General features: G+C 42.4%; 2 protein-coding genes across 4 annotated transcripts in view; one reads left to right on the top strand and one right to left on the bottom strand.

The window, feature by feature from the left end:
- The window catches only part of insyn2a (inhibitory synaptic factor 2A), a 40,561-nt gene extending 27,947 nt beyond the window's left edge, over positions 1–12,614 (bottom strand). The window contains exon 1 of the mRNA XM_033610906.2: positions 12,108–12,614. The gene's annotated coding sequence lies outside the window, so the exon portion shown is untranslated. The remainder of the gene's footprint in view (positions 1–12,107) is intronic.
- Positions 1–27,257, top strand: part of dock1 (dedicator of cytokinesis 1) — a 273,627-nt gene that overhangs the window by 147,335 nt on the left and 99,035 nt on the right. The window lies entirely within an intron of this gene.

The raw sequence follows: 27,257 nt of genomic DNA on the forward strand, positions 1-27,257 counted from the left end.
TCCTATTTCAAACCTGTCTGTTTACTTACCTTGGAGCTATAGAATGGACATTTTGTTTCACTGTCTTCTCCATCACATTATCGCCCTAGCTCTGTATTATTAAATTATAGTCTCCAGTTCTGCTCGGAGAGAGGCAGCCACCTATCTTTGAATATCTCATCTGAGATCTAACGTAACAGTCTCCTCTACAGACATTGATAGCCCCTTGTAGACGTGCAGTATCATTTGTAAATACAGTTATTTGACATGTTGGCATAATCTTTGAATAATGTTTAAAGATAGAGTAACATTTTCTCATCATGCGTACATGAAATAAAGCTGTCATATTGCCAGCACAGGCTTATGATGTTCTTATGATGTTCTTGCACACAGCATTCTTAAAACCCTATGAGATCCACCATAGACCCTTTTTTAAAGCATCGACAGGGGATATTTGGGGGGCGATAGCATGTCAACAGTATAGGCCACACAGAAGTGGTATATATCATCTAAAAGCTGGAAACCTGAAGATTTATTTGAGATGCAAATCATTACTATGAGTAAACTTTATCTAGTCAAAAATCTGTAATAAACATTGTGTTTTGGTTAGGCACCCATTCAGACTTTAAAAGTTCAGTGTATAGAGGCGCAGAGCATTATGATGGATGTATATGATGGACATTCTCATGCTCATAAGTTGTTGCAGCAATCTGATGCGTTTTGTTGCACAGATTTTGGTGATAATAGCCCATCAAGACACCAAGAACTTTAGAAACACCTCATTTGGTATCAAAAACTTTACTTAAGAACTGGAGAGCACTTCTGTTCTGGAAACTGCTGATAAAACACCCTTATTGTCAATATACCTGTGACAGGCATCCCCTGAATGCTCAGGGTTTCTGGTTTGTGGTCAGTGAATCCACAAGTCCACAAGAGTCTCAGCTTTGCAGTCACAGCCAGTTTACACAATGCCAAGACTTTTTAGTGACCCCAGAATGCAGAAGTATGTAAATACCATATGTGAAAATAACTCATCTGCACTGCATGCAAAAAAACTGCATGGTTATTGCCCCAAACTGCGGTGACTTAAATAAAATGGGCATGTCTGCAAAAGGGAGACTCATGGGCGTCCACAGAACCCATTTTCATTCCGATATATTGAGGTGAGAGTTCCTTCCTTCCTTACTTTGTGTTATTTAGCTCTTTTCCCAAAAGGCTAGCATGACATGGTTGTTTCAGATTCCTTAGGTCGTCCAGTGTCACATGATACCAGTATCTTCAGCTTCAAAAGTCAGCCGCCCTGTTTTGCTGTGAATAATATCTTTGCTTGATACATCATACCTAACTGCCTCATGTGCCAGGTGCCAAATATCTCATGGGCACGGGGACTCTTATTTGTAAATGTCTTGTCAAAAGAAACCCATCTTTGAATTTTAAAAATCCATTACAGACAGATGGACTCAGCAATGTTACAGATTGACATTCACCCCCCCTGTAACTGTCCATTCACCCCCCCTGTAACTGTCCATTCACCCCTCCTGTAACTGTCCATTACCCCCCCGTAACTGTCCAAACATTGCTCAGTAATGTCACTGGAAACACTTTTCTGAGAGCAGCACAGCATGCCCATACAGACAGGTTAGAGATGGCAGCTTTCTGCTGTGCAGGCAGATGTTTGTTTGATTCTCAACAGACAGGTAATTACCAATGTGTCCAAATGACCAGGGAGTACAGTGCAATGTTTGTGGAAACTGACTACACGCCCAACGCAAAAGACATTAGGAAAGATAGTCTGCCAACAGTAACAAGGCTATGAGAGGCACTTCTGCAATACATTACAGGAATTATACACTTTTTACCTGTCCCAAACCTATGGGACATACTGTGATAACATATTCTCAGGTTCCCATGAAAGCATCAGTTACAGGCAGAGAGATGCTAGGGAAATTTCTAAGAAGCACACAGTGTTACCATACACTTCTCCACCTTGTATGTATGCATATAATCACTCAGTGACTCCTGACCTCCCTTGCCATGAGGTTGATTGAGCTGTGAAAGGAGAGGGAGGTACAACGGTGTAAAGGGGAGGAATCAAAGCTGCATATAGCACAATCCAATACATACATTTTCCAATTATTCCCCCGGCTGTGCAGCATTTAAATCATTTTACTCACATTTTTTTCCCCCCTTCGTCTGACTGTTTGACCGTGTGGCGTTTATTCCCAGACTATTATCTATTCACCGGCATGGCTGTGCTTTCCTGGTCCATCACTGTCAGTGTCCCCTCCATGTTTGTTCAATGGATGACATTTTGAATAAGAGATTAAACTGTAACCCTGCATGCCCTCTTCAAATGAGGTCAGTGAATACTTCTATGATATAAGCCAGGCCCAAGTTAAACATTATATTCAGTATGTGCAAAATTACATATGATTACAATTCAAGATGTCACCCTGCTCTGAACCATCAGATATTGAGACATGAATGTAGTTTGTCAGTGCAAACAAGTGTTTTCTTTCCTTCCCTACACTCAGCCTCCACAATGTATACAGTTTCACGGTATTGTATCATATTCTCGTTTAAATTTGATCCTTTTTGACATGTCAGCACTGCAGGCTGAATGATGTGTCCCTGGCTCCACATATCTGATTTGTTACCCATTGGGTTCAGGCCCGGGCGACTGTAGCAGCACTCGTATCTCACCACCGGCTGGAACACCACCCCCTGGCTTCTTGCATAAACAGCATGACTCATCACGCAAGGCTGTGACAACTGCCCCTGTTTAGGGTGGCCCTGATCCTTTTTTTTTTTTTCCTTCTCAATTCAGGGGCAAGTAAGTGAAGTGAACTGACCCACTATTTTCTACCCAGTAGGACAGACCAAAAACAGACCCCACAGGGTCACGTGCGCATGGCAAAACACATCAGACATGTTCACATCTGACCTTGTTTTAACAGCAAAGCTCACATGGCTGTCACACTGGCACTAAGGGTCATTATTTGGGTTATTTCTAGGCTCACGAGTGCATTTTATCCATGATGAGAGCTGGTTGGTTCTTGGGAAAATTTTCTCTTCTAATTTAGCCATTGTTCAAATCTTTGCAGTGCTGCAAGGACAATCCAGATTACTGCGGTAATGCAATTCATTATTCTTTAATGGAAATGGTCTTTATGCTCAGAGCGCATGCTCATTTAATGCAACACACCTTGCATTTTAAAAATGGCTCCCTATTACTTGCATTAAACTGCATATGAGTCGGCAGTTTCGTGAATGGCAGTTGCCTAATTGAACTTTTGGTCGCCCAGGGTAAAATCTTAAAAGGTGGAGATTTCGTTGTCCCGATTCAACCTGGGGATTGGATGTTTACCGTTTACTTTGAGCCTGACTAATTTTGTTTTATCGCTTCTGCTCCAACGAAGGGAAAATTCATTAATATAGCATGCACCACAAAACCAGCGAATTGATTAAACACTGGAAATATGGCTATACATGTCAATTAGTGACAGCAGTCTGAACAGCCTTTCTCGTTAAAGTGTTTAACTGGGTGTTTCACTGAGCTCTTCCGTTATCTCATTATTTCTTTTACATCAGTCAAATCTTTTTCCAATTTATGCAGAGTTTATCCTTTAGCTTTTTGATTGGCAGCTTAGAACAAATAGCATAGCAGTAAGATATTTAGTCATACATTACATGGCCACATACTTTAGTGGACTTCTGGTCTTGGGCTGCCATGCTTTATGGTTACAGTTTCAGGAGGGCCCTCTCCTATTTTAATGTAACAGTGTCCCATGCCCAAAGCAAAGTTTTTTGTTGTTGTTTTTTTTTTTTAAGATATTTTTTTGGGCATTTTTAAGCCTTTAATCGATAGGACAGATGAGCGTGAAGGGGGGAGAGAGAGGGGGAGTGACATGCAGCAAAGGGCCACAGGCTGGAGTCGAACCCGGGCCGCTGCGGCAACAGCCTTGTACATGGGGCGCCTGCTCTACCACTAAGCCACTGACGCCCCAAAGCAAAGTTTTTCTATTCTTAGTGTGACCTTGCCTGCACAGAGCCCTGACATTAACCCCATCCAACATCTCTGGGATACTCTGGAATGCCAAATGTTAACCAGGCCGTATCACCCAGCATCAGTGGTCAGCCTGACTAATATGCATGTCACTGAGTGAAAGCAAATCTTTGTCTACCAGAAGAAAGTGATATTAATATATAAAGCTCCATATTTTGAAATGAGATGTTGAAAATGTCCATACTGTATGGATGCAGTGTTTGGCAATACTTTGAACAGGGAATATACTCCCTAATATTTAAAGTCCTTGCCTTCTCAAACTTCCCAGTGATCGGTCAGCTGTGTTTTTATGCCTTCTTGCTGGCGAAAGCTATGGTTTGAGGCATTATGTTTTCAGATTTTCCCTCCGTCTGTCCCATTCTCTTGGATGTGATGCCTCTTGAACGCCTTGAGGGATTTTCCTTAAATTTGGCACAAACATCCACTTGGACTCAACGATGAACTGATTAGATTTTGGTGGTCGAAGGCCACTGTGACCTCACAAAACATGTTTTTGGCCATAACTCAAGAATTCATTCACTAATTATGACAAACCTTCACCTAACTGTCTGATTAGAAAAAAGAAATGAAGTGAGTCATCCATTTATATTCTGTAACAGCTTATCCTGTTAGGGGTCGCGGGGGTGCTGGAGCCTATCCCAGCTGACATTGGGCGAGAGGCAGGGTACACCCTGGACAGGTCACCAGACTATCACAGGGCTGCCACATGGAGACAGACAACCATTCACACTCACATTCACACCTACGGACAATTTAGAGTCACCAATTAACCTGCATGTCTTTGGACTGTGGGAGGAAGCTGGAGTACCCGGGGAAAACCCACACTGACACGGGAAGAACATGCAGACTGCACAGAGGAACCAGGAACCCTCTTGCTATGAGACAACAATGACAATCACTGCACCACCGTGCCACAATGAAGTAATAACATTTTATATTCAAAAAGTCAAAGGTTAACTTCACTGTGATGTCACGATGTTCTGCAAAAAAAACTTTTCTGGCCCTTTTTCAAAGCCATAACTCAGGAACAGAAGTGGAGACATTTGGTCAGATACTGAATTGCTGACACTGCCCATTGTGAAACTGTGCTGATTGTATAGATCCTCTGTGCAGCCAGGTCAAAGGTATGTGTGAAGCACAATTTGTAGCTTCTTTGCTGCACTGTCTACTGTCATGGCTACATATGAGTCTGTAACTGCAACTTGACTGCTTAGTGGAGGCATACAACCTGGCAATAATTCTCGTTTACCGAGTAAAACTCAGAGGGAAATACACACAGCCATTATTGTGTTTTTTGAATTACAGACACAGTGAGCTTGAAGTCTGCCCTTGTGCTACATGATCAACAAAAAAAACATCCTACTTTTCTACCGCTGCAGTTTTACATTATTCCAGCTCAGCGTGGCCTCATATGCTGCTTGAACAAATGAGTGTAGCAGTATCATCACAGTCATGGAAGTTCCAAACTCTACTGTAATCCAGCTTTATCTACTCATGTTTTGTTTTCCTCTTTTCTCTCTTCTGTCAGCTTCCGCTCATAATTACACGGGGCTTAGTAGTGTTTTGAAAAGTCTTTGATCTGTCTCTTAAGAGCACACTGATTATGCAGTAAAAAAAGATATGCAGGCTCGTCGTTTACTTTAGTTTGCGTTGGTAAGGTCATTTGACAGTATGGGTTTATTGTGGGGTTTTTATTTTCTGTCTGTCTCTTGCACTGCAGCATGTGAGCAAGCTTGGGTGCACCCATGCTCTCAGGGTGTGATGTGAGGGTATATATAGCCGAGTGATTGACTGTACAGGTCAGTGTTGAGGGATAACTGCAGTACAGTGCATTAGGCCGACACCAAACGCAGCAAATCCTTTGTCAGTTAATGGTAGCTTAATGCCCTAAGATGGAACGGCACTGGAAATCACAGGATTTTAAGGGATTGTCTCTCTAGTAATTGTTGCTCAGTCATCATGGACCACTGCGCTGTTGCCTAGCACCATTTTAAAGATTTTGCTCAGAATCATCATGTAGTGTTGTAGTAATGACTAAATAACACCAGGAACATGTTTTTTGTTGAGAGTGCAGTGTGAAATTTCCTAATTATAAACAGAGGAAAACACGCTTTACGCCATCAAACATCACATTTAGATCCAGGGGAGCTGACATTTAACACCCTTGTGATTTTACAGCAGTCTCTTGAAAGATTAGAAATCTGTACACTCTGAGTATAGTTCTGTATATTAGGGTCAGATAGATGTGGCAGTAGCAACGTGGCTTGGATTGAAATCGAATGTTCCTAAACTGGTTGACAAACATCATGGATGGGGCCAATTTATTTGGACTACAGAAGTAATATGCAATAGCTGGTAAGGGTTACTGTTCCTTGTTTGTTAAGGGTTAAAGAGTAACTTTGGTATTTTCCAACCTGGACACTATTTTCCCATTTTGTGTCTGAAGTGACAGCAGTTTTTGAAATTGGTCTAGTATTGATTAGAGCGCTGCAGCAGGTAGCTGCGAAATAGGCTGCAATGTAACCCCTTGGGGCCGCATGTACCGTCAATTTATGTCCACTAATAGTGTTTGTTTTTGCCACTGACAGGCTCAGATTGTTAATCAAAGTGTCTGACACCATTGCGGAAAGGATCCCTACAGAGACAGCCCTTTTTGTAAAGAGTAAGATGTTTTTTGTTTAATCAGAAACAGCTCTGATATTGCTGTCGCCAAAAGCACCAGACTATTTAAAAACAGTTTTATCCTGGGAAAATACACTTCATTTAAAGTCAACAGAAACAAAATAAAACTCCCAAGAATCATCTTGGTTAGTCTTTCCACTGTTCCAACAATCCCTAAGTCTGGTTTGGTTGAAATAAATTCTTAATTCATCCAGTAAGATGAAAATATGCAGGCTTTATGCACACTAGAATTACTGTTTATTTAAATGGAATCTGGTGGGTTTGTCGAGAGTGATTTTAGGGCTGTTTCTGGTTAAACAAAAAAGGATCTTGCTCTTTAACAAGAAGGTCTATCTCTGTAGGGATCCTTTCCATAGTGTTGTCAGATACTCATAATAATAATCTGAGCCTGTCAGTGGCAACAAAAAAAAACATTTTCAGTGGACGTAAATGGACGATGCATAATTTCCTCGAGTGTTTACATTGCAGGTCTCTCGATCAATGCTGGAAGAGCCTCAAAAATTGTCATTTAAATACGAAAACATGGGACAAACAGGGTTAAGATTGAAAAATGTCAGTGTAACCATTAATATGGTGTCATAGTAGTTATGAATTTCTATATAAAGTGTTCATTTTAATGTCAGAAGTCTGATACTGTGAAAGGATGAATCCAGATTTGCTGTTAATCCACAGCACTCAGGATATCCTTTCTGTATATGTTATGTCTCTACCATATGCACAGCATTTATCGAAAAGCCATGTGTGCATTAGATATATTGTCACATTTTACATTCATATTATTTTGCTTCCAGATGTGCACTTGAAGCTCACACAAAATAAAACGTGTGAGAGAGATGCTGCAGTTACAGTACAAGACTTAATACAGGCTAACGGCCTCTCATTGAGCCCCCAATGCCTCAGAGTGTGTGCTGCACACGTCATTAGTATCCATCCCTACTGTGCATGATGCTAGAAATTACCACCATGAAAGAACTCAGTATACTGCATGTCAGGCTGCTGCTGTTATCATGGAGGACTTCTTATCCTTGGACTGTAGCCTGTGGACGTTGTAGCCTTATTATTTTTTACTCACTATGTCCCCACTGAATTGTACTTTTCTTTGTTATTTCCTTACATGCTGTAGTTAGTTGGCTTTGTGTGCTACGCCTGCACCCAGGTGGGTTCTTGGGAGCTTGATGAATTCACAGGAAGCCTGTAATCCATACGTCAGTGAACATGCAGGCTAGATGGAGATCAGATCCTCAAGAAAGGACGTACTGCTGCAGAGGCTGCCTGCTCTAATCAGAATGCATCAGATCACTCTCTCCTTTCCTCTCTCTTTCTCCAGAACATTGTATCTCTCCTCTTTCTTTTACTCATTTTCTTGTCCTCCTCCTCTCGTTCTCTCCCTCTTTGTTGCCTTCCCTCTCCACATCTTTCTGTCTTTGCCTTCTAGACAAGCTGAGGTTTCAAAGCTGATGGGAAACTTGAGAACTCCCTGCTGCTCTCAGATTCCTCCTAGTCATCCCTAGCAAAGAAAAAAAAAAAGACGCACACACACTACCACACACACGGATGGGAAAGAAGAGAAAAAGACTAGAATAAACAGGTGCATGGATGTAGATGTAGAGTTTTTGCTCTGCTTGACTCGAGCAGAATTGAATGTGAGAAAAATAGACGGAGATAATGACGAGATGAGGCAAGATGAAGCCATGGAGAAGGATCCATGAACAAGAATAGGGACCCTGAGAACGCGGGGGAGAGAGTCGGCAAAAGCCATCCTGTCTTGTCGATAAGATATATCATTTTGTCAGCTCAACTGAATCTCATGAAAGCTGTATAGAGGAGGGAGAGGCTGCATGAAGCCACTTTACAATCAACAAAAGGCTGTAATTTTGAGATTTTCTATTTTCAGCTGTTTTGTAAAGACCGTCTTCTGTAGTCAAGGTCCAATTAGTACTCAAAAGTACGTCAGGCTCTTAGATAAGAGGAATTTGATGTGAGTGACAGTTTAAGTGACTGTTCACAGGACACATACGATTACTTTTAAGTTGTTCTCACTTCAGTTAAACAAAGATCCCACCAGCATTACATCTCACATCTGCGTTCATGCTAATTTTTTTTAACACAACAGAGAGTTAAAGTTTGGCTGCAGAGTATTAGACCTCTAGTGGTGCCGCAGTGCTGTTTGATATGATTGGGCCCCTGAGGGTGCACAAGCACTGGTGTCAAACCATTTCACTTGTCAACAGGTGGCCGGGGGAACTTTAAAATATTTTCAATCTGCCAGCAAAATCAGAGAAGAAGATTGCAAGCTAGTACACATTGATATTAATAATGTTGAATTTAAAATACTTAAAAAAAAAAGGTTTGTAAATGTTTTATGCAGAAGGACATGCACTCAACATGTTTGTTAAACCTCAAGGATAGACCGAATGTGCTTTAGGAAGAAATACTGAGTGCAGGATTCCCATGGAAAAGTCCTCAGAGGCATTGAATTGATTAATCTAACAAACAGCCTTATTTGGTATTAAAATTTCCTAAATTAATCTTTCAAACTTTCTTTCAATCTTTAAAATGCTAAGACATGAGATGTGGGACATTATGAATCATTTTTACTGATTTTTCTTTGTAAAATCGAAAAAAAAAATGGCAATATTACATTAAAACATGCCATTAAATGTCTTAAAACTAACCTGTCTTAAGCTGTCGGAACACTGTAATGTTAACAACTTTTGTTAGTTAAGGAAACTGTAGGGCACCTTAAATGGTTCAAATGCACATGAAGCTCTGACCTCCACCTGTTGAGGTCAGTAATTAGTGCTGAAATGATTAGTCAATCCACAGAAACTTGTTTGAGATTTATCAAGTAAAAATGGAAAAAATTTCCTTTTTTAAGCCTCTCAAAAATAAGACTTTGCTGCTTCTTTCTTTTTTGTGTAATTGGAAATTGAATATCTTGAGGATTTAGACTGAAAAAAACAGGCTGTTTTGAGATGTTGCCCTGGGCCTTTTTCACTATGTTATAGACAAAACTGTTAATTGAATAAACAGCTAATTTTTAAATCAAAAGAACTGTTAGTTTCAGGTGGTGCTAGAAGTAATGAAAGAACAGATATATATATATATGTATAGGTACCCAGACTCTATTTTTTCCTTTTACCACTGAAAACTCCCATCTCCTGTTCCTCTGCCTCTGGGCCTGTCGGAGCCCCAGCTGACTGGGCCCCTACGGCAAATCAGTGGGGAACACATGCTTTACACACACATACACCGGCACGCTCTGACAACTACAACCAGGTGGGATTGTGTGCAAAGAGTCCCCCTTCTGTATGCAACAGAAGTATGGAGTGACTCACACACACGCACCTTCCCCACTTCAACAGCAGACACACGCGATTCACCTCAACTGCTTGGCGTTGTTGTGGCGCTCCCAGGGAAAAAATCAGATTCTTAATGAATAATCCTATTAGCACATGAAAGGTAACATCTGGCTTGTTCCAAAAGCAGTCATTCTTTTATAGGAGAGCAATTTGTTTTCTGGATGAATGAATACCCCTCCCAGCGAGCAGGGCCACGGGAGGCGAATGCCCACTTCACCACTCGTTTGGAAACCCTGCACTCCTCCTCACTCCTTCTCCCCCAGTTCCCACCCTCACACTCTTTGCCATATTTGCTTGGTTTAGGGAGGCAAGTGTCGTGCAAGTTCCTGTAAATGCTGTTTGTGCACACCAGCTCTATCAGTTCTCTGCTGAAGCACGACCTCTCCTTGTGTAGAAGCTTTGTCATAGCTTTGTTCTACCTTTTTTAATCTTCGTGTAGCTCTGAATTTGGATTGTGTACAGGGGTGGCATGCACACGCTCCTTTTTTGTGCGTGCATACGTGGCAGAACAGTCAGTCTTCTCTCCAGAGCATTACCGGGTGAGGTGCAGACTGATGTGACTGATTCCTAAAAATAAAGATTGGCTTTGAAGCGATGGGCCCTCACGCCCATCACTCCTGGACGGCCGTGCCCAGCTCTCACAGAGGCGGCACGAAGGTTATAGGAAGACAGGCAGTGACGGATGAAGGGGAACATGTCATTTCTTTTTTTTTCATTTCTGGAGCGACATCCTACTTTCATCCTATCCTGTCATTTTGTATAGTTGTATTTGCGTTACATAAATGAGGCTGTGACAGCAGGTATGTACTTTTCACGTCAGTCTTGAGTGTCAGCACATAATGCCCTACAATTGTATTAAAAAAAGAGTGAAAATTCAATATCCTCTCCTGCCACTCTATTATTTCTCACAGACATTGTCTTCTCCCCTTGCTCTATATCTCTTTCTCTCTATCTGTCTTCATCTGCTTCCCTCAGTCCTCTTCTCAGTGTCTGCGCAAAGTGAAATAGAGCAGAGGGGAGATTGTATCAGAGTGCTGATGTGAGATAGGGTTGAAGGGGAGACAGAGAGCGATGGCAGGAGGTTTGTGGAGATGAGTGGGAGTGACATGCGTTTTGTGTGGCAACTGAAGGACAGTGGAGATGTGAGGGTTCTTGGCAACCCATGTTCTCTCTCCCTCTCCCCTCATCACACACACATACACACACACACACACACACACACACACACACCCATGCTCCAATAATCTGTAAGGAGATGGTGACTTCACCCAGTCCATTAATCTAGATTAGTCTTTAGTTAAGGACCTTCATCAGATGCAGCCAACTGTCTAATGCTCAGCCCTCATTACCTATTCCTCTGTGCTGCTGCCTCCGTACGTGGGACAGCAGCCTCATGCAACAATTCTGCAATTTTTTTCCTTTTGGTTTGGATACCAGTGTCTTTTATGTAATGCTCAGTCAGCTGCAAAACTGAGGAAATGCAGCATCATGCGAGCCCCTGTACGCACGAAGTGTTTTAGCTATGTATGCAGAGCCAGTCAGGTTAAATCTGGATCACAGTCCTCTCAGAAACAAAAAACCTGACCTGCCACATCTGATAAATGTCAGGTAGCAGTGGCAGTGAGCACACTCCCCCCTCCTCATATTCACCTGAGATGAACATTTGTCACGTTTAAAGTTTTCTAAACTGACTGAATCATGTCTTAAACTCAGCACCAGCACATTCCACAGCTGCTGCATGAAATCTCCCTTCACCACAGCAGACGCAACTCAACCGAACTAAAATCAATCTGAGATTTACCTCCTTTCATCTGCCACACGTATTTGATATTTGATCAGCCGACTAAAAGGGAAAATCTCCAGTGGAAACATTCCCTGTGGATTATCCCGGGCTCAGTCTCACAGAGCCCTCGGATTCCCCACCTCCAGAGGTTATTTGAACAGACTTTCCCCCCTTGCAGTTGCAGACTGAGAGGTGAAATAGAGGAGAGGACAAGAGCAGAGAGGAGCAGACTCACCTCAGACTGTGAATTACTGACGTAAAGGATGCGTTAGCCTAGATCCCTGGTTGTGCCCGTGCATGCCCGTTTCCTTAGTGGATTAGAGGCGAGCTGGAAGAGGTGGCTATGCCATGGCAGAAGTTGAGAGGACAGGCAGGCAGCGGCACGCAGGCAGAGCAGCAGCGGCAGTAGTTGGAGTAGTTGTTGCACATCGGCGTCCTCTGATCCAGTGGCGTGAGGTTCCTCTAAGCCCCAGTGAGAGTCAACACTCCCCCTCTCTTTTTCCTCCTCTCCACCAGCTCTCCTCTGTTCCCCTTCTCCTTTCTCCGCACGGCGTCGGCAGGGGCTCACACTCACTCACACACGCATACACACACACTCACACAGCCACACACACACACACACACGCGCACACAGTGGCTGAACTCCGGACGCCTCAGCGACAGAGCCCACGCAGGCAGAATATCCCCATCGTGCCGCCGCAGTTCTCCTCTCTGGCTTTCTCCTCTTTTCTGCGTGTGTGCATCTGAGTGTGTGTGTGTAGAGAGAGAGAGAGAGAGAGAGGGAGACAGACAGAGGGAGAGAGGTAGAGAGATTAAGCAAGAGGGGGAGGGAGCATGGGAGAGAGAGAGAGAGAGAGAGAGAGAGAGCAGAGGGAGGAGGGAAGGTTGCAGTGGAGAAAGTGCAGCTCCAGTTTTGGCTACATCTGGCAGGTTCATGCATCATCCCTTTATCTCATCATCAGTTAAAGCAGTTTTGGCAGTGACCTGACTTCCGTAGAGACCATATGCTCATCAAAACTAGCTTTGCTGTCTTTGTCAGGAGCAGAAGAATTAAATTCCAACTTTGAATGGATCTGTTCAGTGTGCACTTTTCCTCACAGCTCTGCACAGATGTGTTGACTAAGACTCACAAGCCTGCACGCCTCCCTGTGTGTGTAACTCTTTTGTGTGCTGCCTGGTGTTTCCATAGAGTGATGCTCCTCATGTATCGTCAAACTTGAGAGTTTTCATCTCAAGTCCATTCACCTTCTGTTGTCTCAGTTTCCTCACAGCTCTTTACTTTGTGTGGGAAGAAGATTCCATCTGCTTGTCCCGTCTCTCAAGAGTTTGTTTTCCTGATCTCGACTTGGCTTTTTATCCATCTGTCATGAGCTAGTTAGTCGTTAACACCGTTTGTGCAGAAGACCTGTTTTCCATCTGGGAATGTGCATTTTCCTCTTAGACTTAATTGGATTCGTGGTGCACCATTGTAGCGTTCAATGAACAAAATAAGGAGGGAGGGGAATAACACTCTTGGTGAGACCTTGATCATGTTAAAGTGGAGCTGTATTATATGCCTGGTTGGATGTTTTCGGAGCCACAGCTCGCCCTCACTCTCTCACAGGGAAACCCCTCGTTCTGCTTTAAGCCTCAGGTACCATGGTAATGAGCTGCAGCTCTCCAGACAGCAGCTGCTCCTACTGTGTGTGTTTTTGCATTTATTTTGAGTTAGTGTACGTGGATTTTTTCTTTTACCTTTTATTTACCAGTGAACAAACCTATATATGACGCACTGCCTGTAATGCATGCACTAAAGATTGGCAACAACATTCACCATTTAGAACTCGGAGTCAATATGTGTAGCTTTTAATTGGGGATTCATTTATTTAGTGACTAGGGTTGGGTATCTTTAAGGGTACTGACTAATTCATGTCTGTACTACCAAGCACTGATTCACAGTAAATCCATGGGTGCCAAATTTGGGTATCTGACGGCACATCAGGCCAAAGCACCCCGAAGCACTCTGAAGCCTAGAAGCCAGCCAAAGAGTTCTGTGGCCGGCAACGGGGCTCCGCAAAGACGCCGGATTAAACTTTAGACAGGAGGCGGAACCGCCTTGAAGCCAAGAGCGTGGCCATGGAGTAGACAGAGACAGAAGATTAACCCCACATGTGATTTGAAAAAGAAGAGAAGCAGAATTGCGTTTTACTCCACAACATCCCTCTGGTTGATGTTTAAAAATTAAACTTATTTTATTGAAAAAGAAGTACAACACAGAAAATAGGCACCATATTCTGACACTGGAACCAGTATCATCAGTTCAAATGTGAATGGTACCCAACCATATCAGCAACTAGGACCTAGGCCTGTCAAGATACTTAAGTTATTGACTGATCGAGGTCAGCAGAAATGACTGGTCATGTCCATATATCATTTGATAAAGCCCTCATGTTTATATGCATATTTTCTTACATAAAAATGTCACTTGCGTTTTAGCCAGCATGATGACAGAATAAACAGCTGGGTTTTCTCGACCACTGTAGGACTTGAGCGGCGCCTCAGCCAAATGAACAGAAAAAAAACTATGCTGAGACACATTTTACTGTCATTTCTAATCACGTTGCTTTTGTCCTCTTGTCTGCTCTCTGTGTTGGAGTTTCACCGTTGGCAGGGCTCAGCTCATCCACACACACACACACACACACGCACATGCACATAAACTTTTTTTCTTTTTCACATTCCACTTCGAATGTCTGAACATTCTTAAGAATAAAAACTTCATTGCTCTTTGACAGGGTGCACTTGCATTATGATGCTATTATATTATAACAATATCAGTGGCATAAAATGATGTTAAAATTACATTACGTCATTTAACAGAATCATTTCTAGGACAATTTATCCTCCACCAAAAGTAGCTATCGTGACGGGCATTTGGGTGAAAATTAAATACATTCGTCCAATTTAAAGTGGAATCAGACAGCCTTTCAAGTTGTAACCTCTGAGCATTTCCAAATGGTATTATTGTTGGCGTTACTGTCACAAAGAAAACCAGATCACTTTCCATTTCCTCAGAGCCTAGCAAAAACCAGCAACACAGGACACACTGCATTTTGTTTCTCACAGTTACTTCATTTGTTTAACCGACCACCTTTTCGGCTATTGTCCTCTTTCTGTTTTGCACAATAGTTGGCGCTCTTTGTTTGTGCTGTAAATTCGAGCCTTTATTTTTCTGGGAGATTGTATCTGCTGGCAGTTGGAATTACATAGAAAAAGGGAGGCTTACAGGGAAGTGCAGTTGGTGTCATTATACTATAGACATTATACTGTGAAGTTAACATTTATTTCATGATTATGAATAAAATCTTGTGTATATCTACTTTACAGTAAGTTCCTGTAAAAAAAATAGTTTTGCAGGGGAAAAAAATCATTTAAAATCCATACAATATGTCATGGAAATCCAGTTGAGGCCATCTTGTTTCAGATAATAACTAACTGATATTGGACCATTTTTTGCCATTGAATCTTTTTCTCATCATTTTCAAATCTTGTTTGCTGTTGTAAAGTAATTTCTTGTTATACAGTTATTTTGTAATTCAGCAATTTTCAACTGGTATTAAACAAATTTATAACACGGGAAATCTGTCATATTGGTGAGCTAAAATGATATAACCTTTCTTAATAATTTATGGGCAAAATTAGACAAGAGTGCCATAGTTAGATAATTGGGTAGTTTGCTAAATGATAGAATGTAACCCCCCTTCAAAAGAGAGAAACACCGTTTAAACCCACAGTCAATGCTTATAAGACAACTAGTCCATACCCATTGAGTGCACAGTTGCCCACGTAGTTTCACATGGTGTGTGTTTGGGATACAAGTCATAGGAAATTGCAGATTAAATAGTCAGCTGAACCCATTAAGAAGAGCAATGTATTCAGACAGAGTTTTTGAAAACCGTGGGACAGACAGAATGACTGACTGACAGAATGACACACTGACAGTTTCCGTGATTATGTGCAGCATACCATACCATGACTTAGTCATCCCAAAAATTAGAAAAAAAACAAACATTGGTCCACAGGGGGAGCCACAGCGATCGGTCGCATTTTAGCCATTTTTTAAGCAATTTCCTGTTGTTATAGCGCCACCCAGTTGCCAATTAGAGTTAAATTTCTCCAGTTACCTTGAGGCGTCCTGTTCTACATATCTACCAAGTTTAGTAAAAATCGATATGGCGGTTAGGCCTAGATAAGAGATTAGCTCTCTAGCGCCCCCATTTTGTTTGATGGGGTCAATAATGGAGGGGTCCCCTCAGATTATGTGTGGTCATATGCCTACAAAGTTGCGTGGTGATCGGTGAAACCCTTGAGATGTTATACACCTTTATGTGATGAGCCACGCCCTCCCAATATTCATTGCCTTATAGAAGCTCAGTTTTAGTAAGTTTTCCAACTTTTGCCAAGAGGGGACTTTAGATATTTGTCCCTAGATTATGTTCACCCAGTTTCATGCAGATCGGTCAAACTTCCTAGGAAGAGATCGGTTTGAAGTGTTTTTCAAAAAATTCAAAATGGCAGAAAATCTATATAACTGGAAGTTATGGGTTCTTGAGGCAAATTTGTTCCTCATGAGGAGAGGCATCTCTGTGCAAAGTTTCATGTCTCTATGACATACGGGGCATGAGATATGCCCATTCAAGGTTTGCAATTTCAGTCGGTTGCTATAGCGCCCCCCTTTGGCCAATTGATGTAATATTACTTCATTCGCATCCTCCCATGACCCTCTACCACTGTGCCACATTTCACATGGCTTGACCAAGTCAGTGAGGAGAAAAACGTGGAACAGACACACACACAGACAGAGTTTTCGTCATTATATAGTAAGATAAGATTTCCACAAACACCAAATACATCATGCTCAGTGACATGTAGATGTGCAAAAAATGTATCGAGATAAGACAAGACCAAGGGCTCTTGTTTCCCGGCGCGGCGCAGGGTGTCGACAGATCCAGCTTGGCGCAGTGACAGTTTCGTGCCAAAGGCTTTCGAAAGCAGAGCGCAGCCGGTGTAAGCCGAAGTTTGGCTGACCGGCGGACAGTGTGCACACGTCACCAAAACCTCACAGGCAGGTTTCCAGAATATCAGGCACATTAATAATGCAATAAATACCCAAAATACCACTATTCAATGCAACTATCTGCAATCAGCACATGAATGTATCTCTATATCGACTGTCCCCTCACATCCGATGTCAGATCAAAGGGGACTGGCACCGTTTGGCATGCGTAATGGAAACCCAACCTGATTTGATTAACACAGCTGCAAACTAATGAGTTCACATCCCTCTCAGCCAACCACAAACAGCCACAGCATCAGATAGGGAGTATATATTCAGCATCTGTCATCTTAGAAAAGTCAAAAGAAAAGAAACAGAGTGAGACTGCGAGAGAGAAAGAGAGAGTGCGTGCGCATGAGAGAAACGCAACATTGATTTACAATTGTGGTGACCTCCTCCCAGGCTGCCTTTGTATCATCAGCCCGTGGAGGTCTGCTCGCAGTTCCGTATATTCGGACACTGTGAGCTTGGACCTCCTGGACCAAAACATCAGTTTCCTCCTGGGAGAAGTTTGGCCATCTGACGCTGCTGCTCTCTTCTGCCATGGCGAATTGAGTCAACTCTCATTACGCCTTCACGCGGCGCATTTAAGGGCGAGGAGAGGGGCTCATTTGATTGGTGTGATGTGTGTAAAACCCACTCCACGCCTTCTCTCCTCCCTCCTTACGACTTGCGCAGGTAGGAGGGACAGAGGTAGGAAAGAGGAGTAGCTGCGCCAGGCGCATGGTGTGCCAAACTTGCAAAATCCGCCTGGCCACACCCAGTTGGCAAAGAGCAGGTGCGCTGCACCCCCGCCTCACCCGGTCTGCGGAACTAGAGCCCCAAGACTTTAAAGGGTTGAAGCCCCTTTAGTCAAGACCAAAGCATGGGTGAGACAGAGTCAAGACCAGACCAATGCCAGCTTCACACTGTATGACACACTTAGGATAAAATATGAAACATGCACTCCTGGAATTAATCTGAAACATCCATATTCCCATAAAAACACCCACAGAAAAAAAAAATCCTGCTTATTCACCTCTTTTGTTGCCATATATACAGTATATATGTGTACACACTGGAGCTACCTGCACACCAATAGAACTAGGCTTTACAACCTTTACAAATGTTCACAGGCTGAGATCAGTGCACTGATGATAGTCAAGGACTGAAACGTTTGCTGCTGTTTTTATTCACTTTGAGCACCCTTGTTTTTGTGCACAGATGTTCTAAATGAATTGTAATTTTTTCGCATTGATCTCAGCCTGTGAACCTTTTTTGTGTCTGCTCCAGCTCAGTTCTATTGGTGTGCAGGTGTCTCTGCCATCCTTTCTTAGTTGTCCATTGTACCAGTGCACCCAACATAAACTTTTTTGTTGCACTAAGTAGGCGCAGTTTCACAGCAGTCCTTAGACTACGTGATGGAGCTGAAATTTACCTAACCATCTTTAATTAAAACTCTTTTTTGCACAGGCAGCACAGTGATATCCAGACAGGTACGGGACCAAGACCCATTTTCAGTTCTCAAGGTCCACCTTTATGTATTTATGTTCCTCATAAAAGGGTGGAAGAAAAGAAGCAGAGGAAAAACTGAAAAGCAAAATAATAACATTGGATTGTTTCTCCTAAATATCTAAATACTATAAGTGTCAGCGTCCTCAATCTAATGCCAAAAAACAAAACAACGATATGATTGGCAGCCCTGTCAGCTAAGTACACAAATTCAGTTGCAGTCAGCAGGACGGCTGATCCAGCTGTGGGAGAAAGTGCTAAAAACATCTTAGAGAATAAAAGGGGAGATGTGACTGAACTGCAGCTGAGTCTCAGGTTCACTTCACACATAAATCCATTAGACCCCCTCCTCTTGTTTATCACCCTCTCACTGCGGCACAGCTCTCTCAGCTAGGCCCTTTATGACATGTGAATAACCGAAAGTTTTGTTATTCTTTGTCCCCCCCCCCCCCCCCCCCCCCGCCTCATCTTGCCTCTCTACAACGCGACATAAGATACCCCTGCTTCCTCTCTGACTGACTGCGCCTTCAAGGTGCTGAACACTGCACTCACACTCACAACACAGCTTTATGAGACTGGCTTCTTGTTTTGGAGTGACAGTAACACATCTGCTTTCACAGCCTTGTTATTGCTTTGCCAGGCAACGGCGGGCTGCAGGTTTGACACGGGAGAAAGCTGAATAATGTCTGTAAAGATTTGACCTTGGAACATCTCGCTGCTTGGCAAGTGTGTAGATTTGAACCCGGGGTTAATGGCATTTGTTTAATGGATAGAACTCCTCTGGGAGGCGATGTCTACTGTATGTGGGGTTGAAATGGGCTTTGCTGTTTTCTTTTATTGGAATCTGCTCGGCGATGTGCTTGTGTAAGCAAACTGCTTTTCAGATGGATAAACCGGTGGCATTGGACAAGTCACTGGAGTGCCTCTCATCTATTGATTTCATTACCTCAAAGCCAAGCCCTCAGGGGACTCCTATTTGATGTCCTTGTCCCCCTGCATGTATGCTAAACTCACTGCTGTAGTTAAAGGACGATGCAGACCCAGTCCTTCATTTCTGCTGCTGCTCAATTCAACAGAAGTATCTCTACTGTCAAATACAAGCAAAATAGCAAAGAAATCTTACGAAGATATTACCATACTGACCTGAATATCAGACGACTCTGATTATAAGACCATAAAAACACATTGAATAAACAGGGTAGGCTGTTTTCAATACTCTGTAGATGAAGTCGTCACATTTAAATCAATAATTTAGGAACAACGTTATAATTAATACAATCTTTTGCCCTCAGCTGAGGTGGAACAGAGCAGAGAAGACATGGAACCTATGAAACATGTGCATCTTCTATTGTAGACAAAGCATTTATATCATTCTACCAATCACTGGTATATGCCTCCCTCCACCAGAAAGCCCAAAAAATAAATAGTGGAAGGGGTGTAACAGCAGTGTCCCAGTTCAAGTCCACTTGGGGCCCTTGTCTTGAGTTACCCCCCTTGCTGTCACCAGGTGGTACATGTGGATCAGAAGTATAGGCTGTATAAAAGAAGTACGTGTCGCTAGCATGGTGTCACCTGCTGGTTTGTGGACTACCATTCTGAGACCTTGAGTTGTGGCATATTGGCCATCGCATCATTGATTTTTTTTTGGAACTAGAGGTGACCGTATTTGGATGAGAGGCTGGAGCTGTGAAGGACCGAGGCGTGGATCTGGCTAAGAACTCAAGGACACTGCTGTGGTAGCAGCTTGTCAATCACAAGGCCACCACACCCTAAAGCATACCCTGCTTTATCATCTGTTTAACTCTCGGTGGGACCATTAATTACAAAATGAATGTCACGCTGTGTTGAAGAAGACTTGAAACTAGCGATTGAGATTGATGTCTACTAAGGTAATAAATCAAGTGAGGGGAATTTTATTAAAGACGTGTGTACAATCAGCCTTTTTTTTTCTTTTTGCAACCAGTGGAGTCACCCCCCTGCTGGCCATTAGGGAGAACGCAGGCACTTTTTATTGGCATCACATTTCAGACCCAGAGATAACCCCTTGTTCAGGAGAGACACATTAATTCATTAGAAAACACAAGTGTCATCTTACATGGGAAGCAGTAATGAAATGCAATTATGTATCGCATCATTATTGCATCACTGGTGCTTAATTGATTACATAATTTTGTCACATCTTCTTGAATAACAGTTCGATGGACACCTACCTTCTGCGATTTGAGTACTGCGTTGTTACTGACTCCAAGGGAGGAGTGTTCTTCTCTTTGTCATCCCTCATGCTGCTTTTTCTCAGCTGTGTTGTCATACTCATGTCATCCTTCTAATTGGTATTGCATATTTTGTGGAAAGGATAGCTACATTAACACAATTAATCATCTAATGTACCTAAACATCTTAACCGCTGAATCCCAGATTACATACGTATGCACCTTTTCATTTTAGTAGCCTCTCTGTCGCCACTGCAATCTGTGCCCTGAGCTCCTGAGTGCATTCATCCGCATGGAGTACATTAGAGTGTTGAGTGTCATAGCTGTATGGAGCCGAATTACTAGATGTTGAAGAGAGCTGTCAGTTTATTGTAGCTTAGATCTCTCAGCAATCATGAAAGAGAAAGGGAGAATGTTGAGTGTGTGTGTGGATTTCAGCTGACAGGCTGATATGATGTGTCTGCTGCACTGCCCCAGCAAGTCTCCGAGTGAGAAGCAAAGCTGAAAATGTGCCTTGCAGACACGTCGGCGAGAGCCTGTCCCCATCTGCTGCAGTCTTTTGGTCTTTTCATCAAACGTATATACAGAGAGGGCTCCAAGTCAGTCCAAAAAAAGCATCTACAGTATAAAGGGGGTTAAAACAAAGTAAAGTTCAGCACAAGTATGCTTGTCATGCCAGCAAATCAAAATTTGATAGAGAGGGTTAAACATGGTAGAAATATCACCTTCCAAGGTACCTGCAGTTTGTTTTGAGTAGATTTGATATCATCAAATCTGTCGGTGTTGTTAAAGGGATACTCTGCAAATTGTCAACCAGCACTATGGGTAAATGAAGTGTGATGAACTGCCCTTCATCGACCACTGCCTAGATCTCCCTGCTCCCCTTCCAGCGAGCCTCTGCCAGATGATGCAGATGAAGCAAAACGCATCATCCAGCAGAATTATGCTGGTTCTCTCAGGCTGTTCTCGAACTATAGGCTGTACTTCCGCATTTTCATATTGCCCGCCACCCATGCCGCCACTATGGACATGAGAATATAGATGCAGATCAAGAGACAGACCTGCCCTGCTCTCTCAAACCCGGACTGAAATCCAATCAAATGGTAAAATTAGGCGGTGCTGATAGAATTTAAATCAAGACTATGTCACTGCTCTGCCTATTTTTTGCATTTAATGTTTTCAGAAACATGTTTTAGCCGACTGTTTAATTACGTCACCTACCAGTGGAAGCATTTATTAGTCCGGTGTGGTGCAGACGATTCTGGTAGTTGAAGGTTTTCTACCTCTTAAGCAAAAGCAACTGCCACAGCCCCTTTTCTCTGTTTTCTTTGGTCATACAGCACCAGTTTCAAAAGTATTTGCCTCTTACCACTATATAACCACCCTAATTTTCTGAAAAGACCATCTTTCTAGCAGTGAGATACTTCCTCAAAGCTGGTTCTGACCGTAGACTGTAAAGTGAAGCAGTAACATCTTGATTGCCCCTGGTGGCATAAACTCTGCTGTGTAGGCATTAAACTAAAAAATCAAAATGCTGGTGAAATAAATTTTTCCCAAAGATGGTTTCTGTCATAAACTGCTGTTACAATGAAGTTCAATAACCTAAAATACTGTTATAATAAAGTTTAATATGGTACTGCTGTAATAAAGTACAATAAAATATTGTTGTAATAAAGTTAAATAAATACTCTTGAAACAAATTTAAAGTACTTTTATAATAAAGTAAAATAAAGCACTGTTACAATCAAGTTAAATAACATACTGTGATCATAAAATAATTCAATATGGAACTACTGGTGCTTTTATTCTGAAACACTTGGCTCGTCTGGGGCCCGAAGTGTTGATGTGTAAGCTGTGAACTGGAATCTACGGGTCAACAGTTACATGTTAGCAGTTAACAGATAATGAAACCGTTACCACGGCGCCGTTGTAGGAGAGGAATTATTCACTGTGGGCAAAAAACAAACTAACAGCTCTCTGGTTCATATACAATAATATCAAAGCTGCACTGGTGCTCCATGGTCGCAAAATAGAACTAAGTATTCATGGTCTGAAGCCCTGCAGAGACAAAACACGCGCCTCACCTGCTCAGAGTTAATCGCCTACGAGAGAGTAAAGCATTGGACTCATGAGACACAGTGGTGAAGGACAGTATGGTCCTCTTGTCCTTGATGACTTTGCTTCTTATTGCTTCTCTTGTGAGGCAAAGCGCAGTGTGAGCACCCTATCGATCCGGCCCTTCATGATTGCAAGAACAGTGAACGTGAACTTAAAGATGGAGAAATCTGCCACATCCAATGTGAAAAACTGTGATTCATTGAGTGCAATCCATATATCGCCCACCCTTGATTTGATGCTTTAAAAAGGCGGTGTGATGTCATGTTTTCCAGCTGTGATTGACTCATAGTTGAATTGGGTGGGTGTATTGGCGGGACCTCAATAAACGTAGACTCTGGTTTCAGATGATGGCAGCGCTGGTATCCAGTGTATTTTGGCTTCATTTTTGTACCGTGGGAGGACTTGGATAAGTGTTGTCTATCACAGTCTATGGCTTTGACCTCTATTAGCTGTCTGGACACTGTGTTATAGCTTCAAGACTTGACAATGCATTATTGACTTACACAGTCTCCCTCATGCTCCAGTCCATCCCTACAATCTGCCACACCAACTGGGCAATGGTCAGTAACATCTATTTCCTGTCCAGCAACTGATGTATGCTTGGCATTGGACACGCAGGGCTTTCTTTTGAGATAAAGTGGCCTTGGCTCAATAGGGTTTCCTGTGTAAATGAAGGTGTCTGTTCAAGGAAGTATAATGCTTTGATGTATTAGAGTGTGAAAGTGCTTCCTCGAGCTTGTCTAAGTTGGATGCTGTCTGAATGAATGGCAGAACGGGTCACTTTCATGGCTGGCTGCCCAGGTTTTTCCGTGGTTATTATTTATCCCTATGTATTCTGAAGTGTTTATCTGGACGTCACAATGCATTACGCCAAATTCTGCTGAAGAAGAAAATGAAGTGTGAACGGTTTCAGCTGGCCTCGAACAGGTCCGCCACTCGTTCCCATTGGCTGACCCGCTTGCCTGACACCTTGTTGGCCTGATGTTGGAGCCAAGTGGGCTCGCTGTTGAATCCTGCAGCAGTGGCCAAGTACCTCACATGTGTCAGCTCTGCCTCCCTTTGACAGGCCCGTGTGAAAAGTGCTCAAGTGTTGCTGCCTGTCCAGCCTCTCTGTTCTTTGCCCGCACTGCTTGTGTGTGTGATCGTTGTGTGTAGAGAAACAAAGAGGTGGACTTATGGATTTACCCCCCAGGCAAAGGTGCAATAAGACACACTACACTTTTTAGTGATTTTAGAGCAACTGCATCACATCTTTATTGCTCCTGTAAAACAACAACAGCATGCACTCGTTTTACGATCAAGAGTTTTAATAAATAATAGTTATATCATAAGTATGTTCATGTATCGAATTTTAGTGGAACCCTAGCATGACAATCTGATTTAATTGATTGTGTTACAAAAGTATGTCTTCCAAATATTCATTTAGTGTTTCACCTTGCTGCATTTTTTTTCTGCGCTGTCTCATTTGCATGGTGGGTCCAGTGGGTCATGATATAGTATATTTAAGGTTCTGTTTTAATGTGTAAAGATTTTTTTCTCATTTAACTCATCCCATACTCATCTTTGAGTATCAATGTTATTACATTTAAATGCATATGGAATTTTGCAGATAGCAACACTTTACGCGGATAGTCTGCCTACAGAAAGTTTATCGAGTATTTGTCACATTTTAACAGCGTATTTTTTGAGATTTCAAAATTAAATTGTTTTGATTTGTTTTGTAGATGTTAGTAGGGATGGGTCACGATTTTCGAATTTTCAAATAGTAGTTTTATTTTGAAAAATCGATTTTTTTAATGCGACTATTACTATTCGCCATCTTATTTCCCCCCTTTATTTGACATGCAATTCAGCTCCTAACCGCATGAGGGCAGTATAGGATTGCTACAGCAGTGTGAGATGGGCTACCAGCTAGTTTGATGCTCTTCTACAAACAGGAGAAACATGCAGAGACTACTACAGTCATCAAAAAGTTCCGTGTGGAACAACTTCGACAAAATAAATGAAAATGAGGTGCAGTGCAAACTCTGTGAGGCAAAGCTTGCGTATCACAAGTCTACAACAAGTATCCACAGTCATTTGAGAGCAAGGCACGCAGGAGGCGGCGAGGGACCATACGGCCGGGCTCAGCGGCGTGACACGTCTGCAGCGCGAGTCCCGTAGCAGCTCGCCCCCCATGTTAATCAATTACAGCGGCTCCACCGGCAACAGGAGCGGTGCGACAACCCCCGTCTATCGCGCGACAACTCTCTATTTTACGCAGCTCTTCTGTTTTTGTCGTGCTACGCTCCCCTGTGCGACCCTCCAGCTGATAAAAACTACATGAAATAGTGTGCTAAACGAGCACAATGTGTTTTTAAATGAATAAACCATTATCAGAGGTGATATGTGATGATTTTTGAACAGTTGAATTGTTGAATCTCAACTAATAAGCTGTTGAAATGTTACAAATACTTGATAACCTATCTGTAAGTGCACTATCTAATTAAAGTGTTACCTTGCATACATTTGCCCTGTTATTATATATAATAATTAAGTGAAAAATAAGTTTTATGAGTGAGTTCAGGTTAGAAAAGTAATATATAAATTGACAGTTTATGTTTGTGCATTTCAAAAGGTGATTGATCCACAGATAGTTGATGTATTTTTATATAATTTTTGTTGCATTCTTTTTTATTTCTCTCCCAGAGACTATTGATGTCGTTTCACATTTTCATTTGAGTTCTCTGCAGAAAATTACCTTTGTGGAAATTTTTGAGTCACAGCTCCATCAATGCTTTCACTGAGACAAATTGAAGAGAATAAAAATTAAGATCATATTGAGATCTCACTGTGCACTGTCCGTACCCTCTGCCAGCAAAGGCCGTCATCCTGTACTCAAAGAACTCAAAGCCTCCATGACATAGCAGTGTGGATCACTTGTTTTTGCAGAGGAGTGTTTCACCCTTCCTGGATTAAATGGCATAGTAACCACGTGACGCTTTCTTTGTGCTTGTGTAATATCCGTTGTAATGAGACAGCAAATTCATATTTTATCAGGCCTGGAGCTAATAGAGAGAAAGAGGGAGTCATTTTTGTCCCTTTTGGTCATTCCCCCTCCTCCTCCTCATCTTTCTCTATCCGCCTGTGTCAGTTTTCTCTCCTCCAGAGACGGGTGGAGGCTCTCAGTCGACATCTCTCCAGAGACCGACGTGCCATTTCCCCACTGGCTTAATTAGAGGCTCAAAACAATGCTCTGTTTATGGGGCAACCCTTCACTACTAGAGCAAACATCAATTTTTGCTTCTCTGCTGTCAGACGCTAAAGTGAGATGAATTATCAGAGAGATGCGAGCTACAGAGCGGCGTATGATGGATCTGGCCCTGCCCTCTAATAACCGCTTTTTCATTTCCGCTAAGATTCTGCCTCATTTGCCCTCGAGCTTAAGATGGATATGGAGGCAGGGTTTCGGAAATCTGCAGCTTCTGGACACAGTGATAGATATCAATAGTAAAGTTTCTGTTTATTGTTGTTTAGCTTGAGAAACTGTTTGCGTAGATAAATGCTTGAGATTGATGACAGCTCAAGTGGTGGGCCATTTAATGATTGACTTCCGCAAATATCTCGAGCATCTTTCAGGTGCTTCATCATTTCCAGTGGAAGCTCAATAGTCGATCTATAAAATTGTGGGTTCATGGTTTGCTCGTGTCATTTGCATCTGAGGTCATGACCTTTGCCTCAAATTGCCCCCCTTGATCCCTCCAAGACAAACACTCAACATGGCACCCTGTTTTAGAAATTCAATTTATATGTCTGTGTCTGTCTCTCTCTCTCAGGCATAAAGAGATGTTGGATTATGAGACTTTTAGCAAAGGGTAGTGTACATTAGGGATGTTATAATTAACAGTTTAATTGTTAACTGACAATAGGAATTTTGATCGATTAATACTACCAGTTAAACAGTTAAAAATATATATTAAATATAACAAACTGGCACTACTATTCAGTGCTTCACACGAACTCTGGGCACAGATGGAGCACCACTCGCCTCTGCAGCAGCTCGGTCAGATCGACTAATAAGTTATCAACCCTGCAACTCAAACTCTGCGAACGGCTGCTAAGAAAAAACAGGACTCATTAAGGGTTCTGCCTGTGCTGCTTTTACCAACCCACAAAAACCTTTGAATTTAAAGAGAGGGCACAGGCGAACAAACACACACTTAGATCGACTCTGCTGTGAAACCTATCAGGAAACGATAGCCGTGGGATGCTAACAGTTAGCCCTGTCACTGTGTATGTGGGGCAGATGAACTCTCATTGTCCCCCGGCGTGGAGCTGACACGCCCTCAGCAGTTCATCAGAGCCTTATAGAGAAGTTAGCATGGTTCCAGATATTTAGTCTTGTTGATTGTTTGATCGGTATCAAGAGTCAAATCTTCTGTCTACTGGCAGAATTTGCATCATAGATGAGGTAACTGTTGTGTGATTTCAT

Source organism: Epinephelus lanceolatus, chromosome 21, assembly GCF_041903045.1.
Source record: "Epinephelus lanceolatus isolate andai-2023 chromosome 21, ASM4190304v1, whole genome shotgun sequence".
Taxonomy (NCBI): domain Eukaryota; kingdom Metazoa; phylum Chordata; class Actinopteri; order Perciformes; family Serranidae; genus Epinephelus; species Epinephelus lanceolatus.